Here is a 20817-nt window from a genome sequence, read left to right on the forward strand (position 1 = left end):
TGGACAGTCACAGGACAAAGCCCTGTGGTGGGGCAGGCCTGCTTGTAGCAGATGGCAGTGGAGGTGTATTGGTTCTAGTAGAGGTAGCCAACGGACAGCAAGGGTGGTGATAGTAGTAGTAGTAGCAGCCCCTTAAAATAGACTGGACAGTCACAGGACAAAGCCCTGTGGTGGGACTGGCCTCAGGCCTGCTTGTAGCAGACGGCAGTGGAGGTGTATTGGTGGTAGTAGAGGTAGCCAACAGACAGCACGAGTGGTGGTAGTAGTAGTAGTAGCAGCACATTAAAACAGACTGGACAGTCACAGACAAAGCCCTGTGGTGGGGCAGGCCTGCTTGTAGCAGACGGCAGTGGAGGTGTATTGGTGGTAGTAGAGGTAGCCAACGGACAGCAAGTGTGGTGGTAGTAGTAGTAGTAGCAGCACATTAAAAGACACTGGACAGTCACAGGACAAAGCCCTGTGGTGGGGCAGGCCTGCTTGTAGCAGACGGCACTGGGGGTGGATTGGTGGTAGAAGTAGTAGCAGCACCAACAGCGGCACATTAAAAAAGAGTGGACAGGACAGAATCCCGTAGTAGCAGGCGGCAGTAGCAGGCGGCAGCGGCAGCAGCAGCAGCAAAGTCAGATCCAATCAGTGGCATCAGGCACAGGGGTTTTAAAATCCTCACCGATCGACGCTTGATTCATTTTCAGAAACGTGAGATTTTCCAAGCTGTTGGCGGACAATCTTGTTCGCTTAGGGGTGACGAAGCCCCCTGCCGCGCTGAATACCCTCTCTGACGCTACACTGGAGGGTGGATTAGACAGTACACCCATGGCAAACTGGGCCAGTTCTTGCCAATGATCCAATCTGCTGACCCAGAAGTCCATGGGGTCTGGGATCAGGATTTCTGACGGAGAAAGGGCACAGTCCAGGTACGAGTGAACCTGGTTGTTTAGGTGCTGGACCTGGTGATGGTGAACATCCCTTTGGTGACTACGATGTGTGTCAGGTCAGGGTATTGGATGTAAAAATGTTGTCATCATATTTTCCAAACTGAATTGGCTGCTGCTGCTGCCGCTGCTGCCGCCTATTGCAGAGGTAGCTCTGCCAGAGGCGGTGAAACGATGAGACAGTGGGGAGCGGAGAGTGGCCCCCCGGTCAGACATGCTTGCAGCAGGTGTTTGCCGTTTGAAAGCCATGACAAGCTGGCTGCATAGCTTCTCTCGATAATAAGCCAATTTTGCCTCCCTCTCGGAAGGCGCAAAAAACTCCCCCACTCTGGTTTTATACCGAGGGTCTAAAAGTGTAGCTATACAGTACTCATCTCTTTGCTTCATGCTAACAATACGACAGTCAGCGCGCAAGTAACGAAGCATACAGCTCGCCATCCTGGCCAGCGTTTCAGAGGGCCCAGTTGGTTCCATCTCCGCCCCATACTGCCATGGTTGTCCATCATCAAGGTCGTCCTCAGACTCGTCATCACCATCACTGTCATGTTGTGCGGCTGCCTCGTCCCCTATCCCTTCCTGTGATTCCATCTCCAAATCCAGCTCCTCTTCAGGTACTGTTTCCTCATCCTCATCCTCCTCCTCCTCCTCAACATCCATAGCCAGATGTGATCCTTCCTCCATCCTTTGCTGAATCATCGCTGTGAGCGTTTTCACCATAATGAATATCAGCGGCATAACATTGTTCATTCCGCTAGCGTCACGGCTTACAAATCGTGTGGCCTCTTCAAAGGGCCTCAAAACGCGACATGCGTCTCTAACCAGCTGCCAGTGCCTGAGCTCGAAATTACACTGGCTCCAAACGCTGCCCGTCTGCTGCATCACGAAATCATTCACTGCTTTCCGCTGTTCGTACAGACGGTCCAACATGTGCAGGGTGGAATTCCAGCGTGTTGGAACATCGCAAATCAGGCTGTGTTCTGGGAGATTGTTTTGACGCTGCAAGTCCAGGAGGGCGCGCTTAAATGCATACGAACGTCTAAAGTGACCGCAAACCCTCCTGGACATGGCCAGCACACCCTTCAAACCAACATATGACTTTAAGAAGCGTGTTATGACCAGATTGATCACATGTGCCATGCAAGGAGCGTGTGTCAGGTGACCTAGACGCAGTGCAGCCACAACGTTCTTCCCGTTATCAGAGACAACATTGCCCAGTGTGAGTTTCAGAGGAGACAGCCAGCGTGCGATTTCCTCCTTGATGCACAGCAGCAGCTCCTGCCCTGTGTGGCTTTTCTCGCCCAGGCTCAGCAGGTGTAAGACAGCGTTGTGGCGCTTCACCTTGCACCTATGAAAAGAGGAGGGAGGAGGAGTGGAAGATACGCTGTGTCTTGTCGGGGACGGGAAGACCTCCATTGAGGAGGGCAAGGAGGAGGAGGAGTAGGAGGAGGAGGATGGTAGGCGCCTGGTGTCCGGAGTTATACCAGAAAGATACAAGCGTGGAGGTGGTAATGCCTGGCATTGCTGCGGTGGTGCATCGGACTGCAAAATATTGACCCAGTGGGCCGTGAAAGACATGTACTGTCCCTGCCCATAGTTGCTGCTCCACGTGTCGACGGTGGCATGTACCCTGCTGCACACGGATAATTGCAAGGACTGGCCCACCTTTTCCTCCACGTGCTTGTGCAAGGCAGGGATAGCTGTTTTGGAGAAGTAATGGCGGCTAGGTATTCGCCACCTAGGCTGAGCGCACGCCATCAATTGCTTTAAGCCGGCGGGGTCGACCAGGTGGTACGGCAGCGACTGCACCACCAACAACTTAGCCAGGTGTGAATTAAGCCGCACGACAAGTGGATGACTGGGTATATATTGTTGCTTATTGGACAACGATTCCGTAATGGATAACTGACAGGACGTAGGAGGAGCACTAGATGACAGTGATGATGATGATGACAACGACATGGTGGATAAGGCCTGGCTACTACTTAGATGACAGGGACTCGGAGCAGCAGCAGCAGCGGCAGAGGGGTCTTCATTAGATGTACATGATGGTGGGGCATGTCGATTGTCCCACATGGCCTTGTTATGCCGCTCCATGTGTTTACGTAGAGCGGTAGTTCCTACATTGCTGCCCTGCCCAGACCTTACTTTCTGCTTGCAGATACGGCACTGTGCCATGTTTTCGTCCTCCGGGAAGGTACAGAAAAATTGCCACACGGCAGAGTACCGTAAAGAGGTAGTACCACGTCCACCACCACCACCCGAGCTTGCCCCTTGTCTGGCAGGCTTTTTTCGGGAGCCTACACCAGTAGCATCAGTGTCGCCGTCACCGGCTGCTGAGCTGACCCTACCACTGCAACGTTTTGCAGATTGACTTCTGCCCCTACCTCGGCTTGGCTTTTTATCACTGCCAGTGCCGCCACTACTACCCTCCTCCTCCTCATCACCTCGTCACCTGGTTCCCACGTCCTGTCTAAAACAACATCATCATAGCCCTCCAGTCCTCATCATCCCCGCCACTTCTGTCACTGTGTTGTGAATGTGATGTGACATCATGGCGGGCTCCATGCCCCCCCTCAAAACTGCGTCTGCCACCACGGCTACCACCAACACCCCCACTACCACAGCTATGCGTCTCGGACACCGCTTCCACCTCCAACACCGCCGCAACACACTCCGTTGGCTGACTCGCGGAAAACAAATCATCATCAGTATGTTGTTCAGTATCTTCCTTCGCACCCGTGGAGATGTCTCTTAGGACTCTCAGGAAAGATGGCTTCCCGCTAGGATGGGGGAGTGAAGACATAGATGATGGAATGGAAACGCTAGAAATACCCATATTACTACTGTCACTGTGCCAAGGAACTGTAGAGGATCTGGAATCCAACGAAACCTGGCTTGAAGCCAGATCGTCAGAGTCTTCCTGCTGAGATGACCGCGAGCCAGCCAACCAGTCCACAATGGCCGTATTGTCTAAAGTAACCCGCCCACCGGAGGTGATGGACAAGTCTGGCTTGCTGATACTGCTACTACTACCAGCAGGCACATGGCTGCTGCTACTAGTGGAACTGGGCACATGTCTTGTGCCACAAATGCTGGTACTGGGTCTGGCACCAACAGATCCAACATTTGGACTGGAAGAGGACATGGCATGGGTGTTTTTCCTCTACCCCGTCCTTTCACAACCTTGTTTTTACCATACATTTCACTGCTGTGCTGGATTGCAGCAATTTGAATTAAAACCCCGGGGATGAGCCCCTTCTAAAAGCGTATTCACACACTGGCTTGGCAAATGTCAATGAATGAGAATTTCTATCAGCCACTGTGCACTGACTCAGGGAATGCTGGGTGTTGTAGTACTACAAAGGCTGCCTCAGCTGCCTGTATTGCAAGTTGGATGCAACGGGGATGAGCCCCTTCTAAAAGCGTATTCACACACTGGCTTGGCCAATGGCAATGAATGAGAATTTCTATCAACAGCGCCGCGGTGCACTCAGGGAATGCTGGGCGTTGTAGTACTACAAAGGCTGCCTGTATTGCAAGTTGGATTGTTATATAACCCATGCAACGGGGATGAGCCCCTTCTAAAAGCTTATTCACACACTGGCTTGGCAAATGGCAATAAATTAGAATTTCTATCAGCCGCGGTGCACTCATGGAATGCTGGGCGTTGTAGTACTACAAAGGCTGCCTGTATTGCAAGTTGGATTGTTATGTTAACTGGGATGAGCCCCTTCTAAAAGCTTATTCACACACTGGCTTGGCAAATGGCAATGTATGAGAATTTCTATCAGCCACGCCGCGGTGCACTCAGGGAATGCTGGGCGTTGTAGTACTACAAATGCTGCCTGTATTGCAAGTTGGATTGTTATATAACCCATGCAACGGGGATGAGCCCCTTCTAAAAGCGTATTCACACACTGGCTTGGCAAATGGCAATGAATGAGAATTTCTATCAGCCACTGTGCACTGACTCAGGGAATGCTGGCCCTGGGCGTTTAGTACTACAAAGGCTGCCTCAGCTGCCTGTATTGCAAGTTGAATGCAACGGGGATGAGCCCCTTCTAAAAGCTTATTCACACACTGGCTTGGCAAATGGCAATGAAGAGAACTTCTATCAGCCACGCCGCGGTGCACTCAGGGAATGCTGTGCGTTGTAGTACTGCAAAGGCTGCCTGTATTGCAAGTTGGATTGTTATGTTAACAGGGATGAGCCCCTTCTAAAAGCTTATTCACACACTGGCTTGGCAAATGGCAATGAATGAGAATTTCTATCAGCCACGCCGTGGTGCACTCAGGGAATGCTGGGCGTTGTAGTACTACAAAGGCTGCCTGTATTGCAAGTTGGATTGTTATGTTAACGGGGATGAGCCCCTTCTAAAAGCTTATTCACACACTGGCTTGGCAAATGGCAATGAATGAGAATTTCTATCAGCCACGCCGTGGTGCACTCAGGGAATGCTGGGCATTGTAGTACTACAAAGGCTGCCTGTATTGCAAGTTGGATTGTTATGTTAACGGGGATGAACCCCTTCTAAAAGCTTATTCACACACTGGCTTGGCAAATGGCAATGAATGAGAATTTCTATCAGCCACGCCGTGGTGCACTCAGGGAATGCTGAGCGTTGTAGTACTACAAAGGCTGCCTGTATTGCAAGTTGGATTGTTATGTTAACCCATGCAACGGGGATGAGCCCCTTATAAAAGCTTATTCACACACTGGCTTGGCAAATGGAGAATTTGTATTGCAATTTGGATGTTGATTGTTGAGAGTAGAGTAGACTCCCGCTGTAGTGGATGAGCCCCTTCGATTGCTGGATTCCTGGCTTTTAGATTCCAAAAGCTTTCCCTAACTGCACAGAGATGCTATCCCTACAGCCCCTGTCTGTAAAATGGCCGCTGAGCTCCGTGCATAGACTTTTATTGCAGGCTTGAGCCCGCCCCTATGCTGCCTCCTGATTGGCTGGGAGAGCCGTTTGCAAGGCATTATGGGGTAGCCTGATGTCAGGTGATATTGTGAAATCCTCCATTTTACATCTAACATGTGGCAGGCGCCAAAATGTAGCCGGGTTCGGTCAAAACGGGTTCGGCCGAACCCGGTGAAGTTCGGATTCGCTGCAAATCGAACTTTTCCCGATGTTCGGACCGAAACCGGGTTCGGTTGTCCCGGTTCGCTCATCTCTAATTATGAATTTTAATACCAAAAGTTGGTATATGAATCACACAAGGAAAGGTATATAGCATTTCATTCATATAGCGCTATAACGTATGCGTGTCTATGAGGAGGTTTAACAATAGCCTGCAGTGCAACGCTAGGTTGTGTTTAGTTTTCACAAAAAGAATATAGTAGTACATAAAACTTCATGTGTTAGAAAAATTACAGATATTTATTAGAAGTCTATAAGATATAAAAAAAAAATGTTCTGCATTATAGAGAGCTGAAGAGGAAGTTGAATAATAGTCCCAATATATGCACAGTATTCACAGAAGGAGATGTAGCACATAGCACTTCATTTATATAAAAACCTTCACATTTATTGTACCTTGTCACTGTAATATTAGTTTAAAAAAAAAAAACCCTATGGAGCTGAAAATACTCCTTCATTTATTAAGATGGTTATGTTTGTGGTATAAGTTTGATAATACATACCAGAAGAAGAACCCAGGATGGGCACTTATGTTCTCTGATAGTTTCCTTCATTCGAGTGATGTCTGAATAGTGAATTGATTTATTCAAACAAAAGTTCAGGTAAGGAATGTGAACTCTTCTGGTACTTTAAGAATGAAATAATAATGAACTCTTATTGGTTCTTTTTGGCCATATGGTTTTCTTGTTTTTATGAATGAGTTAGGGCTTGTCCACACGTTACGGAATTGCTGCAGAAAAATTCAGCAGCAATTCCGCAGAAACTAGCAGACATTCTGCTGTGAAAAAAACCTACCCTTTCCTGCGTTTTTCTCAATGCTGGTTACATCCCCTCTGAAAAACGCAGCAATTCAGTCCACTTTCCGCAGCAGGAATTGATCAGCTGAGGTACAAAAAATACGCACCGCAGTTAAATTTCTGCTCAGAAATTTGACATAGGGTGTGGATGAGATTTGCTAAATCTTACCCACTTTTCTGCTACTGTATTCTGCTGCATATTTTCCATCCGCAATTCCGGACAGAAAATACGCAGCAATTCCACTACGTGTGGACACTCTCTTAGTAGTAAGATGTGATTGGTTTTCCAGAGACATGGGATGTAACCTACAGAGGACCAAGATTGCCCTTTGAGAGAATGTTGTTTTTCTGATGGAACGATTTAAAATAAATATTTTAAGTGACTATAATTAACTCCTTAACGCCGAAGGACGGATATATCCGTCCTCAGCAGCTGCTAGTTCGCGCAGGAGGACGGATATATCCGTCCTGTGATGGCGCGGGTACTGAGACTGTACCCACACGATCAGCGGCAGGAGCACGGCTGTTATACACAGCCTGGCTCCTGCTGCAGCTGCCGGAATCGAAGCGCGCGCCGATTCCGGCAGTTTAACCCATTAAATGCCGCTGTCAATAGTGACAGCGGCATTTAATGTGTTTGACAGAGGGGGGAGCTCCCTCTGTCACCCGATCGGCGCCCCCGCAAACAAATCGCGGGTCGCCGTCGGGTTTCCATGACAGCCGGGGGTCTAACAAAGACCCCCAGGTCTGCCTTCAGCATCTGCCTGTTAGGCGATGTCGGAGGCATGACCTAACAGATTGCCTGTCAGTTTTACACTGACAGGCAATAATGCTTTGGTATACGAAGTATACCAAAGCATTATATATGCGATCGGCACATCGCATAGTGAAGTCCCCTGGTGGGACTAAAAAAAAAAAATGTAAAACAGTTAAATAAAGTTTGTGAAAAAAATAAATAAATAATTACAGTCAAAGTCAAATCAAACTACTTTTTTGGCCCAAAAAGTGGTTTTATTTAGTAAAACGGTCAAAACCGCCGGATGAACGGCGTCCAAAGAAAACGCAAAAAACAGCGTCAAAATTCTCTCTTTTCTCCCATTCCCCCCATAAAAAATAAAATAAAAGTTAATCTATAAGTCCTATGTACCCCAAAATAGTACTAATAAAAACTACACATTGTCCCGCAAAAATCAAGCCCACGTACGGCCACATCGACGGAAAAATAAAAACGTTACGCCTCTTGGAATGCGGCGATGCAAAAACAAGTAATTTTTTTCTAAAAGGGTTTTTATTGTGCAAACGTAGAAAAAACATATAAAACCTTTACATATTTGGTATCCCTGTAATCGTGCCGACCCATAGAATAAAGTTAACATGTTATTTACGCTGCATAGTAAACGGCGTAAATTTATAACGTGAAAATTAATGCTGGAATAGCTGCTTATTTTCAATTCTCTCCTAAAATAAAGTTAATAAAAGTTAATCAATATGTTATAAGCATCTAAAAATGGTACAATTACAAAATACAACTCGTCCCGCAAAAAACAAGCCCTTATACGGCTATGTCGACGGAATAAAAAAAGAGTTACGACTCTTGGAATGCGACCGTGAAAAAACAAAAAATAATCCTTGGTCATTAACGTGCAAAATGGCCCGGTCATTAAGGGGTTAAAACATTGTACTAGGGGATAATTGGGAATAATGTTTAGTTTAGCAGCAAAAGTTCCTACTATGGAGAGCAACCCTGTTTTTTCCAGAGATTAAGGCTATGTTCACACGGAGTATTTTGGGGGAGGAATATCTGCCTCAAAATTCCGTTTGGAACTTTGAGGCAGATATTCCTCTCCCTGCACGCCGATTTTCGCGGCAATTATCGCGCCGTTTTTCGCCCGCGGCCATTGAGCGCCGCGGGCATAAAGCAGCGAGATATACGCTTTCTCCTGCCTCCCATTGAAGTCAATGGGAGGTCGGAGGCGGAAGCGCCCGAAGATAGGGCATGTCGCTTCTTTTTCCCGCGAGGCAGTTTTACTGCTCGCAGGAAAAAGACGCCGACGCCTCCCATTGAAATCAATGGGAGGCGTTCTCGGGCCGTTTCTGCCGAGTTTTGCGACGCAGTTTCCGCGTCAAATAACTCGGCAAAATACCCCGTGTGAACATAGCCTAAAGATAAAGTGAAACGTATGTGTTTATTTCATTTTTTTTGTATACATTTTTCTTATTATTTATCTGAAGTTTTATCAGTTTTGTATATATGTATATATATATATATATATATATATATATATATATATATATATATAAATACGAGATGATGTATTTTGCATTTGCTTTTTTTAACACTGCGTGTAATTGGTTTGATAACATACTGTGTATATGGCCTGTAAATGGACTTCTATGGTGTCAGAGGTCATGCCCAGAAAGAAGCCGGATCGAGAGCAACTCAAGTAGCCAGAATATGGCTGCAGACAGCGTGAATTTTTCTTGACTGCTATATGCGCTTGTGTAAGTATAAATAAAAACAGAATTAACGGCATGTGACCAGTTTGAGTTTGATCGCACATTGTCCCCCTATACAGTATATTTTCTTCTGAATAGTGAAAGCATTGTGCATAACATTAGCAGCCAATTTGGTGCATTTTGCCTGTGTGACAACTAATCAAAATTGTCAATTATTCCTGAAGCCGGAGGAGACAGATTATATACTTGACACTCGTTGAGTGCAACAATTATTTTATTATTACATTTATAACATTATTTTGTTTTATTTTAATGGCTTTAGTAGTTGTCCAGGATTAGGAAAAAGGGTCTGCTGTTATCCATAAAGAGGGCCACTCTTTTCAATGGGCTACTGTGTTTCTGGTATTGCAGCTCAGCCCCATTCACTTGTAGATGGATAAGCTGCCCTGCCAGACACAACCCATGGACAAGAGTGGCGCTGTTTATGGAAAAAAAGCGGACCCTTTTATTATTAGAAGAAAAATGTTCAGCTTTCAGATATTTTCTATTTAGGTTGTATTGAGGTAATGACTGGCAGTTTTAATTTCAGGAATCCACAGTATATTTTTCTGTTTCCTTAGAAAATTGTCTTGTAATTTGTGATATTTATCTTGTTTAATGTCAAATTTATATTCATTCAAAGATCATTTTAATATTTTATGAGAACATTCATCTCATAATAAAGCGTATGAAGCTATGTTTTTTTTATATCTCTATTTGTAAGTTTTTCATTTATGTATTTTTTATGTAGTTTAGTAAGTATCCCTTGCATAATTATCTTATGAGTTTGTTATATTAAGGGCTCATGTACGAAAAGCTTGTATAGAGCCGTAAAAAGATCGAGTTGGGTGAAGCAATAAGACAGGAACAGAAGTCTGAGGCCATACTTTACCTCTATATGCCTCTAATCTCATACACACAGATGTATTTTTTGTTGCACTCGTATCGTGCCATGTTCCATCTGATGTCTTATTACAGAGCGGTGCTTGTAGGGGTGAAATACCTTCATCATACCGTACCATATGGAGTACACAACTGTATAGACTCTATTCCACCATACATGATGTGCAGAAAATGATACCTCTATGTACTTTTACCTAATTAATAACATTATTTTGAAAAGATTTTCTATGCTGTTCTAAAAGTAAGAAACTTCCATTTAACCCCTTAATGACCAGCCTATTTTAAACCTTAATGACCGAGCTATTTTTTTCAGTTTATCCATCGTTGCATTCCAAGATCTATAACTTTTTTATTTTTGCATTGACATAGTTGTATAAGGACTTATTTTTTGCGGAACAAGTTGTTTTTTAATAGCAGCATTTTGGGGTAAATATAATTTATCGATGAACTTTTATTAACTTTTTTAGGGGGTAATAGAAAAATCACAGCAATTTCGCCACCATTTTTTGCATCCTAAATTTACGCTGTTTACCGTGTGTTATAAATAACACTAACTTTTTTCAGTGGGTTGTTACAACTGCAACAATAACAAATTTATATCAATTTTGTATGTTTTACTACTTTTACACAGCAAAATCTTTTTTTTTTTCAAAATTAGTTGGTTTTGTGTCCCCATATTTGAAGAGCCATAACTTTTTTATGTTTACGCTGATGCAGCTGTATGAGAGCTTTTTTTTGCGGGACGACTTGTAGTTTTTATTTGTACCATTTTGCAATACATCCGACTTTTTGATCACATTTTATAAAAAAATTTTTAAGGCAGGATTCACAGAAAACAGCAATTTTTGCATTGTTTTTTATTTATTTTTTTATGGCGTTCGCCGAGCGGGTTAAATAATGTAATAACTTTATGTTTGGGGTCGTTACGGACGGGGTGATACCAAATATGTGTACATTTATATATATTTTTTTTAATAATAAAGCAGTTTGTAAGGGGAAAAAATAGTTTTCTTATTTTTTTTGAAACTTTTTTATTTATTAACTTTATTAAACTTTTTTTTTTTTTTTTACTTTCTTTACCAGACCCACTAGGGGACTTCACTATGCGATCGTCCGATCACTTTTATAATACACTGCAATACTTCTGTATTGCAGTGTATTAGTGCCTGTCCATGTAAAATGGACAGGCATCTGCTAGGCCATGCCCCTGGCATTAACTGAGGCAGACCTGGGGGCCTTTATTAGGCCCCCAAGTTGTCATAGAAGAAACCGACACCCTGCGATCACACGCAGGGTGCTGGTGGGATGAGAGGGAGCTCCCTCCCTCTCTCCAAAACCACTCAGATGCGGCGCTTGCTATTGAGTGCCGCATCTGAAGGGTTAAACGAGCTAGATGAATGCGGACATCGATCTTGTCCGTTCAAGCAGGGAAGCTCCCAGCCCTCAGCGAAATCTGGTAGCTGAGAGCAGGGACATTTAACGGCTCCCTACTCTGTGTAATTATTCTGATGCAGCGTCGTCAAAGGGCTACTGCATCGGAATAAAGCCAGTTAGTGGCCGCCGTAAAAGCACTATGGTGCCGTCACTAACGGGTTAAAAGGCGTTTAACGGTTTTATGTAAATAAAGATTAGTCACACCGTGTTGTTTTGCCACGTCTGTGGTGCGGCCTCAAACTGCACTGGAAAAATTCATGCACGCAATTAACATGTAAACCGCAGCAAGTCACAGTAAAAACACATGCGTTTTTTTGGTGCGTTTTTTGGCTGCACAGCAAAAAACGGGGCAAAACTGCACCATGGGAATACATCCAAATACTCTGATGATCATTAAGTGTTTGCTACAATGTATCAGCTTTGGAGTAAAGGTTGTTTAAAGCTGCGTTTACATCTGCGTCAGGGCTCTGTTCCGACGTACCGTCTGAGCTTTTCGTCCTAACAGAGCCCTGACTGACACAAACTATTTCAATGGTGACGGATCCAGTGCCAATGGTTTCCGTCTGTCTCTGTTGTACCTCTGGTTTCCGTTTGTGTCAGTCAGGGCTCTGTTCCGACTGTAAATTGTGTCAGAACGTCGGAATGGAGCCCTGACGCAGATGTGAACGCAGCCTAACTTACAGATCACTGCCTAAAGAGGATACAATTGTATCAACTTCTCATCTGAGAGCAGGACTAGAACAAACAATGTACGCAAAAGTGTTCTCATTCACTGAAAGCAAATACATTTCTTGAAAATGAGTATATTAGAAAAAAAATTATTCTACCCGTTTTTATCCAGTTGTTGCAGTTGTAATAGAGACAATAAAATGCATACTCAGGTCATCTAAAACAGGCTTAGGTATGTGCACACAGAGTTTATTGCCAAGCAGAAAAAATCTGCCTCAAAATTCCTTCAGGATTTTTAAAGCAAATATTAAAATACAGACTTTTGATGCATTTGACACATTTTTTTAGGCGTTTTCTATTAGACTTTTTTTTTACTTAAGCAATTGGTCAAAAACCACATAAAAAAAAAAAAGCTACAAACGAACATCATGTCTTTTTCTGCTTCCCATTAATTTCAATGGAGGCTCATTGGCGAAAACTGCTCCAAGATAGGGCATGACACTTTTTTTTCTGCAAAAAATTGGGCCTTAGGCCTTATCCACACGAACGTGTCCGTGCAAAAAACGTTGCGTTTTGCGCGTGCAAAAGTTCAGTGTGGCATATGTATATGGTGCGTGGCTGCGTGATTTTCGCGCAGCCGGCATCATTATGACACTCTGTTTTTATGTTTACAAATATAAAAGCAGGACGTGCTTTTCTGTGTTCATTCATTTTTTTTACTACTGTAGCGCGAATCACGCGCGGCACCCTGAAGTGCTTCCGTGTGCCGAGCGTGATTTGCACGCACACATTAACTTCAATGGGTGCATGCTGCGTGAAACACGGGCAAATATAGGACATGTCGTGAGTTTCACGCAGCGGACATACGCTCCGTGACAATCACGACCTATCAGAACGGCCCCATTGACTTACATAAGTCCGTGCGACGCGTGTGATTTCCACGCACGTAGCACGGACGTAATACATGTTCGTGTGAATAAGGTCTTAAGCTGATATTTCCAAAATCAAGTTTAGGTTTGTATAAAACACACCAGAATTACAGAGAGTGATCAGCTTCAGAGCAAACGGGCAGATTTACTAACAATGACGTTTCACACTCCTCTTAATAAATCTGTTGCAACTTTCTGCTGGCCGTGGGCCACAGTTGTGTCACAAAGACCATGGTTGTGCCCCCTTCATTCCCCACCCCATCGGTCATAAAATTAAAAAAATTGATGCTCACCTCACCTTTTCTATTCTCCACTTTGGGTATCCTCAGCATGCTTAGGCTCATACAAAATATTGCCTTACATGCAACACAGCACTCAACGTCATCAGTGCTGCATCCAAACTGAGGGTCCAAACTGTACAAACTGTTACTGCTCACTTGTGTACTAAACTTGGATTGTTTCCTGATCACGTCTCTGCCTCACGCTACAACCTGTTGCTGCTTATCTGTGTACTGAACCTGGACTGTTACTTGACATCTATTGTTATTATCATTCTTCTGCCAGATCGTTTCAGCCACTAGATTGCAGTCATTTTATTATTTCTTGTAATGTTAATGGCCTATAGTGTACAGGGCATCTTGGTAACTTGCTTTTGAGGGACCAGAGTGAAAAATTTTAACGACCTTGTTATGTTAAATTACTCTAGAAGATCTATCTTATTAATTTTGAAAATTTATCTGCAGCTTTACTTTTATTAACTTCATAGCGGTTGTAGCTCCATTTTTGTGATATAGAAATTCCCTTGCAAAGCCATTGAGATAAACTATAAACTTCTGTATGATTTGTTACTATAGTTGTGTACAGGCCCAAAAACCATAGTTAAAGATCTTTGTTCTATCATTAGATGAGCAATGCTATTTTTTTTTATTGCGATAAAATATCTTCAGTAATAGGATGTTTAAAAGAGAGCAGCATCACATAACCAGAACACACTACTGACCGCAAACAGAGATGGGTCAGTGAAAAGTATGCCAGGTGCTGGCTGCTCACACAATCAATGTCGGATAGTGGTGGGCTCAGGCACTGCTCCCCCATGGTGGTCACAACTACATCTTGCTTAGAGATGCACTTCTGTGTACTCTGCAATGATTGGTGGGTGCAGAAAAGAAGTCTAGTGATTATTGGCCGAGCCACAGCTAATCAATGCTAGACTTGCTTTCTGCACAGGTTCCCAGCTAATCATTAGAGTCCTGCCTGACTAAATGTAGAAATTAAGCCTAACATTGATTGGCCGAGCTTCAGCCAAACAGTGCTAGGCTTGCTTTCTGCACCTCCCCAAGAGCACAGTTTCAGTTTAGCTGCCGAGGAGAAGACTCTGCCCCGGCCGGGTGTGTGACTCACAACTACTGTACAGCACCAGCAGCTTTATCTCTTCACATTATAAAAGCTGCAACAAGCCTGCCAAAGTGATGGTGGATGTCCAGTGGGCGAGTAGTATCTATGCAAAAAGTGTCCAATGGGTGAGTGGGATCTGTGCAGCAATTGTCCAGTGGGTGAGTTGTATCTATGCAGCATGTCTCCAGTGGGTGAGTGGTATCTATGCAGCATGTGTCCAGTGGGTGAGTGGTATCTATGCAGCATGTCTCCAGTGGGTGAGTAGTATCTATGCAGCATGTCTCCAGTGGGTGAGTGGTATCTATGCAGCATGTGTCCAGTGGGTGAGTGGTATCTATGCAGCATGTGTCCAGTGGGTGAGTGGTATCTATGCAGCATGTCTCCAGTGGGTGAGTGGTATCTATGCAGCATGTGTCCAGTGGGTGAGTGGTATCTATGCAGCATGTGTCCAGTGGGTGAGTGGTATCTATGCAGCATGTGTCCAGTGGGTGAGTGGTATCTATGCAGCATGTGTCTAGTGGGTGAGTGGTATCTATGCAGCATGTCTCCAGTGGGTGAGTAGTATCTATGCAGCATGTCTCCAGTGGGTGAGTGGTATCTATGCAGCATGTGTCCAGTGGGTGAGTGGTATCTATGCAGCATGTGTCCAGTGGGTGAGTGGTATCTATGCAGCATGTCTCCAGTGGGTGAGTAGTATCTATGCAGCATGTCTCCAGTGGGTGAGTGGTATCTATGCAGCATGTGTCCAGTGGGTGAGTGGTATCTATGCAGCATGTGTCCAGTGGGTGAGTGGTATCTATGCAGCATGTGTCCAGTGGGTGAGTGGTATCTATGCAGCATGTGTCTAGTGGGTGAGTGGTATCTATGCAGCATGTGTCCAGTGGGTGAGGGGTATCTATGCAGCATGTCTCCAGTGGGCGAGTAGTATCTATGCAGCATGTGTCCAGAGGGTGAAGGGCATATGTGCTGTTGCCCTCCTTTTGCACTGCGGACACATTTCATTATGGATAATCAGACACTATACCGGTATATACATTCAGCTCATCACATGCTGCTCCTATTTAGCAATTGTGTGAGATTACATATTTTTTTAAATATCTGAGCAGCATAACAGGAAGGCAGCGCTTCAGGGAGCACAGACAATAAACACTGTGGTAGATTTATGAAAATGTTTCTTAAAGGGGTTGTATCAAGATTAAATGTTATCCCCTAACCACAGGATAGGTGATAACATGCTGATCGGTGGGGGTCCGATGTAGTCGGCTATCTCTGGCACTCCCATAGACAGTGAATGGAGCGGCAGTGCACATGCTTGACCTGACATTCCATTCATTCGGAGGAACAGGACCCCCGTTCTCATGATCGGTGAGGGTCCCAGCGGTCGGACCCCCACCGATCAGCATGTTATCACCTATACTGTGGTCAGGGGATAAAATTTAATGTTGAGACAAACCCTTTAATATCTTTGTATAGCTGAAAGTTGGACCCAATGTGTCCCAGTGCAATACTGATGGCTGGGCACGGCCTGCGGTGGGCCTGTGTGATTAAAAATGCCAGGACTGATTTTAAGTCCCAGTCTGGCCCTGCTGCTTAGCCTTAACATCAGGGTAAGGCCTTAAGGAGCAGCAATGACATTGCCTTGATATGACCGACAGGCGTGCCACAACCCTGTTCGTCGTGGCTGTCAATTTGCTAGTTAAGGTTTGCCTGTTGTTGCGGCCATAAAGCATAAAGGGTGTATTCCAGGGGCGGACATACCATTGGTGCAACCTGTGCAGCTGCACAGGAGTCCAGTAGGTAAGGGGGCCCACTGTGAACTCAAAAACAGCCTTGGTCTGTCTATTAGATTGCAGGTAAATGCTTGAGCTAATGAATTGTATAGCTAACAATTACTGATGGATTGCTAAAAAGACATAAGCGGGTGATCTATGATGAGACATTGGAGATCAGGAGGCCCCATACACTGTTCTTGCACAGGGGCCCTCAGCTTCTGTGACTGCCCCTGGCCGATCTATTTTGCAGATAAACAGCTCTTTTAACAGCAACAACTCGCGGCCATTTTCTTGCAACCTGACAGCCATGCCGAAAAGGGTGCAAACAGTTTTTAATTCTCTTTCTCTTTTTAAATGACAGTAAAATATTTTTCTGCCATTCTTGCAAAAACAACTGTGGCAAAATTACTAATAAAAACATTACCTTTTTAAACCCCATTCTCTTTCCTTTGCCTCCCTTTATGTGCTCTGCCCCCTTATATTAGCATTCCTGCCTATCTGCTACGTGATGCCTCTTTTTACTGGATTTAGAGGCCAAAATCAGCACCATCATTAAAGAGGCTCTGTCACCAGATTTTGCAACCCCTATCTGCTATTGCAGCAGATAGGCGCTGCAATGTAGATTACAGTAACGTTTTTATTTTTAAAAAACGAGCATTTTTGGCCAAGTTATGACCATTTTCGTATTTATGCAAATGAGGCTTGCAAAAGTACAACTGGGCGTGTTGAAAAGTAAAAGTACAACTGGGCGTGTATTATGTGCGTACATCGGGGCGTGTTTACTACTTTTACTAGCTGGGCGTTGTGTATAGAAGTATCATCCACTTCTCTTCACAACGCCCAGCTTCTGGCAGTGCAGACACAGCCGTGTTCTCCAGAGATCACGCTGTGTCGTCACTCACAGGTCCTGCATCGTGTCAGACGAGCGAGGACACATCGGCACCAGAGGCTACAGATGATTCTGCAGCAGCATCGGCGTTTGCAGGTAAGTCGATGTAGCTACTTACCTGCAAATGCTGATGCTGCTGCAGAATCAACTGTAGCCTCTGGTGCCGACACGATGCAGGACCTGTGAGTGACGTCACAGATCTGCACTGCCAGAAGCTGGGCGTTCTGAAGAGAAGTGGATGATACTTCTCATCAGAACGCCCAGCTAGTAAAAGTAGTAAACACGCCCCGATGTACGCACATAATACACGCCCAGTTGTACTTTTACTTTTCAACACACCCACTTGTACTTTTGCAAACCTCATTTGCATAAATACGAAAATGGTCATAACTTGGCCAAAAATGCTCGTTTTTTAAAAATAAAAACGTTACTGTAATCTACATTGCAGCGCCGATCTGCTGCAATAGCAGATAGGGGTTGCAAAATCTGGTGACAGAGCCTCTTTAAGGTCACTATGCACTAGGGGAACACAAATTATGCGCCAACTATATTAACATGAGAAAAATAAATATCTACGATACAAGAAAGTGACACTTTAACGCCAGTTTTTGAAATGTTAATGTGACTGTCGGGAGGTTAAGTACCTCTGTGTGTGTATGAAAGTAGAATTGTACAGGAGCAGATTCTTTGTTACTGACACACTGACAATGTTCCCAAATACTTCTTGGAGAAATGTTTATTTAAATGTTCTGTCACTTTATTAAATAAAATGTTTTTGACATTTTGAAAATTGAATTATAGATGTGTCTTTTTCACCGGTATTAACATGGTGTTCTGCATCAACCACTCTTGGTATAGAAGAAGCAATATAACATTCGATCGGTAAATCCGTAACAGAAAATCTTTTCCAATTTTTCTCGTGTTTTCTAGAGCTGCCGAACATACTAGTGTTTTATTTAAAGGTGTTCGATACAAAAAAGTAAATTTTCCCAGCTCAAAGAGGCAACGTAATCCAAATAAAATGTTAAATATTAGATTTAAATGCGCCATTCTTCTGCTTCGAGTTATTTTGAAAATGCTTCAAAAATAAAGTCCTTGAACATTAGGGAACAAGAACATTATGGTGCTGATAGAAGACTCTATTTAACGGGAAATTATTCATGCCCAATTCAGATGACATTTTAGTTTCAGCCTGCCAAAGGGAGCTTTATTAGTATGTCATTAATCAGTGCCGTGGTGGTGTCACCTGGTGAAAATGATTTAGAAGAGATTAGAGCACTCAAATGAAACACAGAAAATATCAAATTTATTTCCTGCATTAATCAGTCAATGAAGTACATTTAGCAGAGAATGACATTTATATTCCTTTATTTCAGACAGTTCTGCAGCCACTGTTCACTGTTAACCAATATTTTCTTCTTTGCAATAATTATTTTATATATTAATATTGTGTACTGATGTGTTTTCTATGTACCAGGAGTGTAAGACGTATGCGCAGTGAGCTCGTCCTTTTGGAAAATAATCATGTTTGGTCTGTATTCATATACAGTAGAAAAAAATTAATGTAAATGCAAATAAAATTAGTCAAGATAATTATACTGGTATAATATATTATTATAATAATGATGGTCGTATAAAGCATTGTACCTGCAGAAAAGCAGCAATTTTGCCATCTCTGTTGAGGGCACTAATGCACCGTTCATCCATGGTTTGGGCACTGATTTATAATGTGCGTTATATGCAAATGAAGGTGTCCCTTGGCCTGATTGGTCAAGAGGCACCAGATTGTTGTGGCTGTGATACTTTAGTTGTAATAGGAGTCATGGCCATGATCATGTGGTGCCCATTTTTTCACCATTCAGGGCACCATTCAGTCAGTGCAGTAGTTCCAAATCATGTGATTTAGAAAGATACTTTTTTAATAGACGTTTTACTTAAACAGGTTTATCTGGTGACAGACTCTCTATATCAGCATCAATTCAGTGGATGCGTCTAACTTTAGCTTGAATTGCAAAAGACTGAAAGGCATTTGTTCACGTTCACCTGTGGCAGATTTTAATGCAAAATCCGCAACAAAGTTCATTGATGTAAGTAAATAGGATTTTACAAACTCTGTTCACACCAGCACAAATTTTATAGCACAATGCAGATTTTGAAATACACAGCATGCCCTATGTATTGCTGAATTCTCCCTGATTTTTTCACGGCAGAAATTTTCCACCACATCTGAACATATCTTAAATGGTTTTCCCGTAATCAATATTTATCCCGTGTCCACAAGATAGGTAATAAATATCTGAGTGGTGGGGGTCCGACCGCTGGGACCCCCACCAATCACGAGAATTTGCTTACCTTGCCGTTTCTGGGAGCCCCATATGAATGGAGCGGTAGTGCGCATGTTTAACCACCCCTCCATCTATTACAATGGCGCTCCACCTATGTGTCTCTGCACTGGGGGTCATGTATCAATTGTTTGCTTGTTGCAATGTAATTTTAGTAAAAATGTCTCGCCACCTAAACAGCTATAAATCTTTTACATCAGCCCCTGCCTGTGGTCCATAGATTGGCTAAAATATCTAATAAATATGTTTCCATATAGCAACTTCTTCGGCTCTGTTCACATCTGCGTCGTAGTTTCCATTTATAACGGAAACCATGATGCAGTGACAGATAACCCTGCCGCCAATGGACTCCATTGACTTATAATGACATCCGATGAGTTTTGTTGTAGAGTCCATCATGCAGCACTAGTCTTCCATTAAATCTGACGGAAACAGCGATAATCTCATCACACCATGTCTTTATATACCATACATTGTGCACCGGGGCACAGTCATGCTGGGACAGAAAAAGGTCTTCCCCAAACTGTTCCCACAACATTGGAATTATACAATTGTGTAAAATGTCTTGGTATGCTTTAGCCTCAACCCTCCACTAGAAATAAGGGACCTAGACCGACCCCTGAAAAACAGCCCCAGACCATTATCCCTCCTCCAACAAATTTTAATTATTTGGTCACAATGTTTGGATATATTGGGGTCTGACCTGTGAAAGATAAATATATTGTTTTTTCTCCCATTCCCCACATTGGTGGGGTGGGGTATTTGGGCTCTTTTTATTTCAATATGTTCTGGATTGGTTTCATTTTTTTGTATTTTGGATTGTGCTTAAAAAATAAACTTTCAAAAAAGTCACTGAGCTCTTCAGTATGAGCAATTCTACTACCAATGTTTGTCTATGGAGATTGCATGGCTGCGTGAGATAAATTATGCATTTTAGTGTATTATTTTTCTAATACATAATATTTTATTTATTTTCCTGTATGTAAATAGCACATGGTATAATTTGTATAGCATTATGGAATTCTGAATCCTTATATCATTACAAGAAATATTTATTTTGCGAAAAGATGATTTGAAAAGACCCCTGTCAATAAATGACACATATTGTTCTCTGC

Source organism: Rhinoderma darwinii, chromosome 5 (assembly GCF_050947455.1).
Source record: "Rhinoderma darwinii isolate aRhiDar2 chromosome 5, aRhiDar2.hap1, whole genome shotgun sequence".
In the NCBI taxonomy this organism is placed as follows: Eukaryota; Metazoa; Chordata; class Amphibia; order Anura; family Rhinodermatidae; genus Rhinoderma; species Rhinoderma darwinii.